Raw genomic sequence first — 10,031 nt, forward strand, 5'->3', positions numbered from 1 at the left:
ATAGGTACACAAACCCACAACTGTATTAGCTCTTAAAATTTGAAAGTTAATCTTTATCAATTTTTATAAAAATTCATAGGATGAAATATAACTCTGAAAATCAACTCTGAAAAGTCTAGCAATGAGAGGGATACACAAAAGGAGAATGAGCATACAGTCCTCCCAAATAAGTATGAAGGCATATTGCCAACCTGAATTACATGATGTACAACACATTTCATCATAAAGAGAAGACTGCAGATTAACTTTGATAATGTCTCAATTTTTTTCCACACCCATTAAGACATATAGAAATACCATACCAGATCTCATCTTTTCCTTCAGCAAAGGCGGAGAAGAGTAGTAGCTGACTTTATGTCACAGACACCTCTCAGGGATGGTCCAGATAATACTTAGTCCTGCCATGAGTGCAGGGGACTGGACTAGATGACCTCTTGAAGTCCCTTCCAGTCCTATGATTCTATATGGTATAATATGTACCACTGCTGGTTCACTGGATGAACAGAGCACTTGCGCAGGGAGTATGGATCCTCGAATTCATTACCTCTGTTGCATACAATCTCAGGTTAAGGAGTCAGAATCTAGTTTTGCAGCCTTCTTTTCTGCAGCTCTGTCATGCCCTTAGTTGTCCTAATTAAGCAAGCTGAATAAAATCAACAGCATAATAAGATTCAGATTTGAAGTTGCACCTGCAATTTCTATGTGTAATTTCAGAAAATTTTCCTCATGGGGAAATAACTTCATATTCAAAACATTTCATTCATGTGAGGGGATGAGCAGAAGCAGTAACATTTCAGGCAACATGTGCCAACAAGTCAGCTGCTATACAATCCACTATCCTAAAGCTGGTTAAGTGGCAACTGGAGGGCTGTGTATGAGTGTCACATACACCGTTATATCCCTCTTTCTTTTATCTTGTCAGGAATCAGATGGGAATTATAATTACAGATAGCAGAGATGTCAAAATAAGAAGGTTGGGATATGTATTGGTTGGAATTTGACAGGGTTAAAGTAATCACCTGCAGTTCAACTGAGACTCAGATGGGAAGTAGGAAGTGCTGTGCTCAAGCTTCCTGTATAAATAAATGCAGCTTTCCCACAGCTACTGCATACAAGCTCTGACGTGCTTTTTAAGATATAATGGCAACATGCTCTTAATAGCAGGGAGGAGATTATTCATCAGAGTGGCGAAAGGGCTGGGAGACAAGTCCTGTTACAGTCCTAACAAAGTGTAAAGCTATCAGCTGCACGGAGAAAGAGAGGACGGGTGAGGGAGAGAAATCTGTTTTTGCTTCAAATTGTAAATCTACAGCGATTGTGATATTATGAATCTTAGGAGCACTGAAGTGTGAGTGAAGGTATTGAAAAGTCAAACAGCTGGGAGTGAACAGTACTCTCCTTGCAAGGTATGTTGGAAGATAGCTCTCTCTTTTTTAACCTACTTTTCCTTACAGTGAGAGATTGAAAAGTCTAAATGATTCTGTATATAGTGCTTGTCAAACAAGAGAGAGGGAAGAAAAGGGAAAGGTTAAATAACTAGAAAACATTTATGCATGATTTTAACTGAAATCTGTAACCATATGGTGCATAGAACCATCTGAGGCAAAGAGAATTGTTGGATGCTTAGCAATTACAAGCATAGAAAATTAAATATGCATTTGGTTCGCTACAAAAGAATGAAATTAGTTTTGACAGTGTAACTTTTTAAAGCATCTGCATGATGGGTTTGTTTGAAAATGCTGCAGTATTAGGATGTATTTGTGTATGTGAAAGCAGTGGAGAAAATTGCATGATATCATTTAGGCTTATCTACAATAGCTTACATACAATAACTCATTTCACATCAAAAACATACATCTGAAGGGAGGCTGGGCTTGAAATGCACAGATTTCCTGCTGGTTTAAAAACATTCCGTATGTCACAGCATCATGTAGCTCCTACCGGGAAAACAGACTACAGATCTGAATGCTAGGTATTGGTGTAGTCTTCTAATTCCATTCAGAGTTTAAGGATACCGAGATTAGGCACGTAAATGCTAAATGAACAATCCATGTGGATCAAGTTTTTTACACTAAACAGAAAGGAAAACTGTATGTTTACCAATATAAAAATATAGTGTTCTCCTTTTCTCAGTACAAGGGTTTCTCAGTACAAGGCTACCTCAAAAATAAGGATGCTGCACTCTAACTTCTCATTATAAGGCTCCATATTATAAAAAAAATATGAAGGCATTCTGCCTTCTTATGTGTGTATAACCTTTATAGCAAACCCTTCACTGTAGAATGCAAAAATCCACCTCCAGGGAGCACTATAGGTAGTTAAATATTTAGAAGGACTATAATTAAGGAAATAGTGTAACATGGCTTGCCATTCTTTTGGTAGATAGACACTGAATATTTTTGAAGAAATGGATTTAGCATAGACCCAGGCCAGGAGTGAAATACCTACATGTACCAAAATAACCTACCAGGAGTAGGTGCATAACATGACCTGTCAGGTAACTCTCAAGCTGAAGGTGAGTGCTTTGGTTGGGGATGCCTTGCCTTAGAGGTTTAAGCATTAGATTTGGAGTATCTAGATACCTTGAAACAAAAGTTTCAAAAAATCTGGCTGAGTTGGTGCAGCCCTTTTATCTCTTCTGAGCTAGATACATTGGCCTGATTCCTCTCTCACATAGGGTTTGCATAGGAAACTGTATTCTTATTCCAGTGTAACAGTGGCTTTTTTGGTACAGCTTAACCCCCTTAAACTCCTCAAACAACATAAGTTAAATAAAAAAAAAAGCACTTTAATATTGTAATTAGAGTGCCCATATGTGGAGGCTGGGAGGGAGTGTGTGTGTCAGGGGGTTATACCGATGTAACTATAGTGATTTTAATTCACAACTTGGATTATAGTGAAATTTTTTTTCTCTATAACTGTTGGAATTGAGGAGTTACTCCATGAAAGTAAATGGAATTATACCAATGTCAAACCAGTGTGAGAGATGAATCAGGTTCATTTTGTTCCATGCAGTTTACTATTGGTAGGATATTAAAAAACAAGACCCTGTCTACTCTGTATGAATGTTAGAGTTTCTATGGTACTTTCTATATCACTAGGGTTTGGCTGATGGCTAAAATTTCTATTCTCCCCCTTGTTGAACAGAATTCTGTGTGCTGGTTATCGCCCACAACTCATTCTCCACAGCAGAGACGGCTGCATTTCAGTAATATATTTTGTGTGTGTGTGTGTGTGTTTATACAGCTGTGAAATGTTCTGGGTGAAAGGTGTAAGTATAAAACACTGGTATTGTTTATTGTTGGTTCTCTCTCTAGTCAGGTTCCTTTATTGTACCCAGTGCCACAGCATATAAGGCCCAGATCCTTAAAGGTATTTAGGCTCCCAATGTCTATTGATTTTATAGAAGTTTGGAGCCTAAATACCTTTAAGGATCTTGCCTGAGTGCCTCGCAAGTATTAGAAAAGTGAAAGAGCAGTTTATCAGTGTTTTCCCTCCTGTTGGGAGAAGTAATTTCTCCTTACTATGATTCTAATACATTCAAAATAGTCCAATGGAAAGAAGTGTGATACTTCATAAAGAAACAGAAAGAGCTATCATTTTAAACATGACTCCCAGTTCAATAGAAAACCTCAGGCAATACCCATAACATGAATCCTTGTGGCTTCTTCCTGTGAGTATCCATGTAGGGAACTGCCATTGATTTCAGTGGGAGTCCCAAACACAGAGTGCCTAGAAAAGCAAGCCTGTGGAGTGAGGCCTCAATCATCCTTAGAGCTTTAACTTCCCCCCTTTTATGTTCTTTTTGGGCCAGGGGAATGGAATGTGGGGGGATAAAGATTTACTTAAATATGTCTAAAACTACATAATGTCTAGATACGATCCAGATCAGATACACAAATATCTCCTGGTCTGGTAGCATAATGAAACCTAGAGCCATTATTGCAGCCTCACACTCCTACTTAGTCAGGGGCAGCTCCAGGCACCAGCGCAGCAAGTGCGTGCCTGGGGCAGGAAGCTGTGGGGGGCGGCGTGCTGGTCGCCATGAGGGCGGCAGTCAGGAAGGCTTCGGTGGCATGCCTGCGGGAGATCCGCCGGTCCCGTGGCTTCGGCGGCAATTCGGCGGTGGGTATGCTGAAGGCGCGGGACTGGCAGATCACCTGCAGAACTGCCGCCGAATCTGTGTGACCAACGGACTGCCTGCAGGTGTGTCGCCGAAGGCTGCCTGATTGCTGTGCTTGGGGTGGCAAAAAACATAGAGCCGCCCCTGTACTTAGTTCACCTGTTCTTGTGGCAGCCATCTACAATGTTGAGTTGTCTCCGATGTGGAGCTGGCCCGTGTTCAAAGGGGCTCCCCTGCACAAATCAAAACAGAGGCTACCTTACCTTTCACAAGATTGTGAAAATGGCATCCACTGTACTCCCTCCTCTCATTGATGAACCCCTGAGGAATGGGGACAACTTGTGCTTGCAGGCTCCATGCTTGCCTAAGCCTGACTGGGCAGTGCACTGTGCTATGGTGAGGAAAACCTGTAGGGCTAGGAACCTAGTTTAAAAATAAGCTGCTTTTTGCAAATAAAGGGGAACATCAAGCTAAACAAAACAGAATAGGTCATATAAGAAAAAAATAACCAGTGACATTGGACGCAGCCTGTAGAAATATGTTTTCTATTGCAGCATAACTCAGCACCAGCACTGGATTTATGAGTCTCCGTACCACACAGAGGGAAGTACAAGCTTGAGGGCCATCATACACTGCAAATTTACCCACTGTTTCACAAATATTTGCAGAGTTGCCTGTGCCAAATAATTTTGTGCTGATCCATGAAGAAAATTCAGTGTTCAGTTTTCCCTCTCTACTTCTCTCTCAGATAACTGGATTCAGTTCAGAGGGAACAGAGTGGGCATCAGTGCCGGCAGACATTAAAACACTCATTAAAAATAATAAACTATATGATCTCAAAGCATAAAGGGCCGGATCTGGCAGTCCTTACTCTAGCAAGACTTCTGTTCATCTGAGGTAAAACTCTCATCAACGTCAATGGGAACAGAGCTAACCAGACCTGAGTGCTTCTGAATATTCTACCTCAAAGTGGAAATTTTAACTAATTAAGGAATGTGGGATCAGACCAAACACAATTACATTCTAAATTAAAATTTCTGAATACCCGTTCCTGCTTTGCTGAGATTGTTTCCTCAATATATAATGTGACGGGGCAAGGCCAGATGGTTATAGAAAAGTAGTGGGAGATAGGTCAGCTACCATAGCTGATACTATTAGGGTCCCTGGGCTGGAGCCTGGAGTAGAGGCAGGGGCGACTCCAGGCACCAGTGCTCCAAGCGCTCTGCCGGTTGCCGCTAGGGCGGCAGGCAGGGTGCCTTCGGCAGCTTGCCTGCGGAGGGTCCACTGGTCCCGCGGCTTTGGTGGACCTCCCGCAGGCGTGCCTGCAGAATGTCCGCTGGTCCCGCGGCTTCAGGGGACCTCCCGCAGGCGGAGGTCCGCCGAAGCCGCGGGACCAGTGGACCCTCCGTGCTTGGGGCGGCAAAATGTCTAGAGCCGCCCCTGAGTAGAGGGCAGGCCTGGGCTCCCCCAGCCTTGCCCCCCTGATTAATCACTGAGACTGGGAGACAACAGAAACTGTGCAAGGGAGGATAGCTTCTCCTCACCTTCCTTGCTGGCTTATGGTGATGATCACAAGACTGTGACCCTTGTCTCTAGAAAGAGAAGGGTTAAGTGGAGGGTCACAGTGAGCCTCTGAGGCTAGCGAAATCTGTCAGGAAACTCAGGACCCACGGAGACAAGGACAGAACTTTGTCACTATAAGTATCTGCACATACTTCTGGTTTCTTTAATTGTATTGTATTTTCTACAATACAATAGGCTTATTGAAGGAGCAGGTAGACTGTATTGAACCTCTGTTTAACTAACAAACAAATAAACAAACAAACACCACCCGCCACCGCTACTGAACAAATGGTTAGATAAGCACTGTAATTAGAAAGCAATTCCGGCTTTAGATGTGATTCTTTAAAAGTACTGTGAGCCTATGTGTGCTACTAATCCTTGCTGTTTTAATTCATTTACAGTTTTGTGTATAGAATTGTTGACATCCCCAAAGCATGTTGTAATCTAGGGGCTGTATTTTTATATAAATATAACTATAGACTTCAACATTGCTCTGACTCGCTGTGCCTTTCAAATAAGATTTTGGGACTGATCCTGCAGTGTTTACTTATGACTTCAGTGGAATCACTCCTGTGAGGGCTCCAGGATCGAGACCCATTAGGTAGGATTTTCAGAAGAACTCAGCGTTGCTCTAATTCTACTCCCATTGAAGCTAATGGTAAAACTCTTATTGATTTTAGTGGGAGCAGAGTTGGGCCACAATGCTGAGCATGTTGGAAAACCCAAACTTTTATGTGTTTATACCCTGTTATTTGTTAAAATACATCAGTGTGATGCTCTAACTAAGTAGGCTTCCTTCCTGGAGGGATCTCTGACATGCCAGGCAGAGGGAGTTGTTCTGCAGGCTGTCTCTGAGTCTGAGGGAGACATGATCAGAGTATACAATTACTTTTGCAAGAAAAAAAAAATCATTGAGCTGTCATGCCCACATTCACTCCTACTTGCACTGAAAGTCAATCCTGGTAGAAAAGCTCACAACAGATTTAATTACACCCTTATCAATCTGCAATAGTAATGAGAATAAATTGGGGAAAGCATCTAGGAGTACAAGACATGGGCCATTAATAAAAGAAAGAACTTTCTCTGGATGGGTGACAGAAGCTTTTATATTGATGGTGGGTAATTTTTATTGTAATACAGATTATTATTTCATGACTTGAAGTGAGTAACTTTAGAGGCTTGAAAACCCTATGTTTATGACATGATATGATGCATTATTACATTTTTGCAATGACTTCTCCTTTTAAAACCAAAGAGCTGTACCCAGTTTTGTCAGGGCTGAATTTTGTCCTGTGAGGCTGTCTCTATTTATGCTTTAATATGGTGCCTATCACCTTGGCTAAGGTGTAACATTCTTTGTTCTTATAATTATGGTTGCAGATCATGAAAAGACTGTTAAAACAATCAAATTAAATTATCTTTGCAGTTTCCAAGACCCTATACGTATACATTAAAACAAAAATACAAATTTTGAAACAATTAGGGTAGATGCTAATCATTTTTGGACAGAATAAATTCCCAGGCTATTTAAAAATGATAAATTTAGGGACAGACCATCAATGACACAGCTTACTCCTAAATAGGGGATGAGAAACTCCATGAGATTGCACTTGTGGAAACTTGGAAACATTCTGATTGTGGGGGGAAATAGGCACTTAGGAGCCAAAGTTTCGTTGAATGGTAATAAGACTTAAGCTCCTAAGTGTCTAAGGGTATTTTCGCACTTCAATTAAATACTGCACCCCGTGAGAGGGAGGGGTCCCAGAGCTTGGGCGCCAGCCTGGGCCGGAAAGTGTGCACTGCAATTAAACAGCCCCTTAGCCCGAGATCCACAAGCCTGAGTCAGCTGACATGGGTCAATTGTGGGTTTTGAATTGCAATGGAGACATAGCATAAGTCACTTTGGCACTCTTGAAAATGTTGCCCTTGATCCAATGTGTTTAAAAATAAATTAAAACTTCCATAATATATTAAAATATACCACTCATTATTTTAGACAAAAGGATGCTGTTCAAGGTAATTTAGGAAAACTATCATTTGCTTTTGTTAATTATAAAAACAGAAGTCTGAATGGTGAGTTCTTTGGGTAGTGAAGTGTTTTTTTGTTTTGTTTTGTTCTTAACACTCTGAGTACATTAACAAATATTATATGGTGTCAGGCTGGATTGATTTAGTTCTAATTTTTAGGTTTGAATCATATTCCTATGAGAAATTCTTAGAATTCCTGTTTTATGAATTTGTTGTTACTTCATATTTAGAAAATACTTGGAAATGTTATGTGTATATATTAGTTTTTTCTGTTTGCTGCATATCCTTCTGGCCTTGCTTCTTAGTCACTGAAATACAGGCTGTAGGAACAGCACGAAATATGATGGACTTGCTCCTATTTCCACGGAAATCTCTAGGAATTTTACCATTGATTTCAGTGTTAGTAGGCTCGGGCCCATAGACACCTGCCACATGCTGCTTTCACTGCAGTGCATTATGAATATATAGATATGCCCTAGTTCAGTGGTTTTCAAACTTTTTTCTCTGGCAACCCAGTTGAAGAAAACTGTTAATGCCTGCAACCCAACAGAGCTGGGGATGAGGGGTTTGGGCTGTGTTAGGGGCTCAGGGCTGGGGCAGAGGGTTTGGGTGCGGGGGTGAGGCCTGCAGGGTGGGGCTGGGAATGAGGGGTTCATGGTGTGGGAAGGGGATCTGGGCTGGGGTAGGGGGTTGGAGTGTGGGAGGGGGTCAGGGGTTGGGCTGGGGGCTCAGGCTCTGGGGTGGGGCCAAAGATGAGGGATTTGGGGTGCAGGAAAGGGCTCCAGGTTGGGGGGGGCTCATGGCTGGGGCAGGGGATTGGGGCATGGGCTTACCTCAGTCAGCCCCCGGTCAGCTGCGCAGCGGGGTTGCTAAGACAGGCCTTCCTGCCTCTCCTGGCATTGCAGACCGCGCTGCGCCCTGGAAGCGGCTAGCAGCAGGTCTGGCTTCTAGGTGGAGGTGCGCAAGCTCCCATTGGCTGGTTCCCGGCTAATGGGAGTGCGGAGCTGGTGCTCAGGGCGGGCACAGCACGCAAAGCCCCATGGCCCCCCTGCCTAGGAGCTGGACCTGCTGCTGGCCGCTTCCGGGGTGCAGTGCAGTGTCAGAACAGGTAGGAACTAGCCTGTCTTAGCTGGGCAGCACTGCTGATGGGACTTTTAACAGCCCGGTCAGCGGTGCAGACCAGAGCCACCGTGACCCAGTGCCTTCCATTCCGCGACCCACAGTTTGAAAACAACTGCTTTAAATCAATCACAAGGTTATTGGTCTCCATTCAGGAATTACTGGATGAAATTCAATGGCCTTTGTGTTGGATGAAATGATTGTAATGCTCCCTTCTGGGCTTAAAATGCGTGAAGAATGCTGTTTGGTGACTGTCCAGTAGGGAGATGTCATAAAGACCATTTTCCAGATATGCAATTCAGTTTAATAGTAAAAAGAAGCCTCATTTTCTTCTGGTCAATTCCCGACGTTGTGGGGCAGTGATCTGGAGGAGCTTCTCTTAGCTTTCTCCCTCAATTGCATAGTGGCAGCTCTCTTTTAATGATAGGCTACTGATTAGTTTTTAAAATCTTAAATAAAAATAGGAACATAAAACCAAACTGCCTAGGTTTTCCCTCTGATTCCTAGTGGCAGGTATAATAAAAGACACCCTCCCCATCATTATAATGAGCATTAATTGGTACCCATGCGGTTGCATCTGTTATATGAATGCTGAATTTAGTTCATTATGTTCAGTCAAGATCAATTATCCCCTTCTCTAAGTAGGTCTTGAAATGATAAGGAGTTGTTACAAGTTACTATGAAGAATCAGTGTTCTAAAATTTCCTATGTTATGGACACCCTTATAGAAATGCTATAGTACTCTACAGTTATGCCCACAAACACTGCAGCAACACTTGTAGACTGTAGTGATTTGGATAAATACTGTATTACTGTTCCATTTTAATTAAAGTATATCTACTTGTTTGCAAGGAGGCCACATCCCATTGGGATTTGCCATGATGAGGGTGATGATATCTATTTGTTCACAATGGCTCTGAAACTAGGAAGCTGTTAAAATGCATGCTTCAGGTATCCTAAAATGCTAATAGAACAATAGAAGAATTGATTATCTATCTATCTAATCTCATATTGATTTCATATTTTATACCTAGCAGGAAGCTAGTTAATGTAACAGACTGTGAGTGAACTAATTCAAAACACTTTCAGTGTCAGAGCTTTCCCACCCACTGCATTCTTTTTAAAGTATTTTATTTATTTTTGGTTGCCAGCACAAAATGAAAATATATCTAGTGCCTCTTGAATAGCAGCTGAAGTG

The 10,031-nt window shown here is 42.1% G+C and overlaps 1 protein-coding gene across 8 annotated transcripts in view; it reads left to right on the forward strand.

Annotated features, from left to right (window-relative positions):
• RNF144B (ring finger protein 144B) overlaps window positions 1-10,031 on the forward strand; it is a 113,186-nt gene that overhangs the window by 44,167 nt on the left and 58,988 nt on the right. For 2 of the 8 annotated variants that reach the window (XR_005594821.1, XM_039526686.1), the window contains exons 1-2: window positions 1,129-1,406; window positions 2,383-2,515. The exons of 2 other annotated variants lie outside the window; for them this stretch is intronic. The gene's annotated coding sequence lies outside the window, so the exon portion shown is untranslated. Of the gene's footprint in view, window positions 1-1,128; window positions 1,407-2,382; window positions 2,516-8,770; window positions 8,823-10,031 lie in introns of those variants that run through there. 4 more of the 8 variants (XM_039526688.1, XM_039526687.1, XM_039526689.1 and 1 more) reach the window with 4 other exon arrangements.

Source organism: Mauremys reevesii, linkage group 2, assembly GCF_016161935.1.
Source record: "Mauremys reevesii isolate NIE-2019 linkage group 2, ASM1616193v1, whole genome shotgun sequence".
NCBI lineage: Eukaryota > Metazoa > Chordata > Testudines > Geoemydidae > Mauremys > Mauremys reevesii.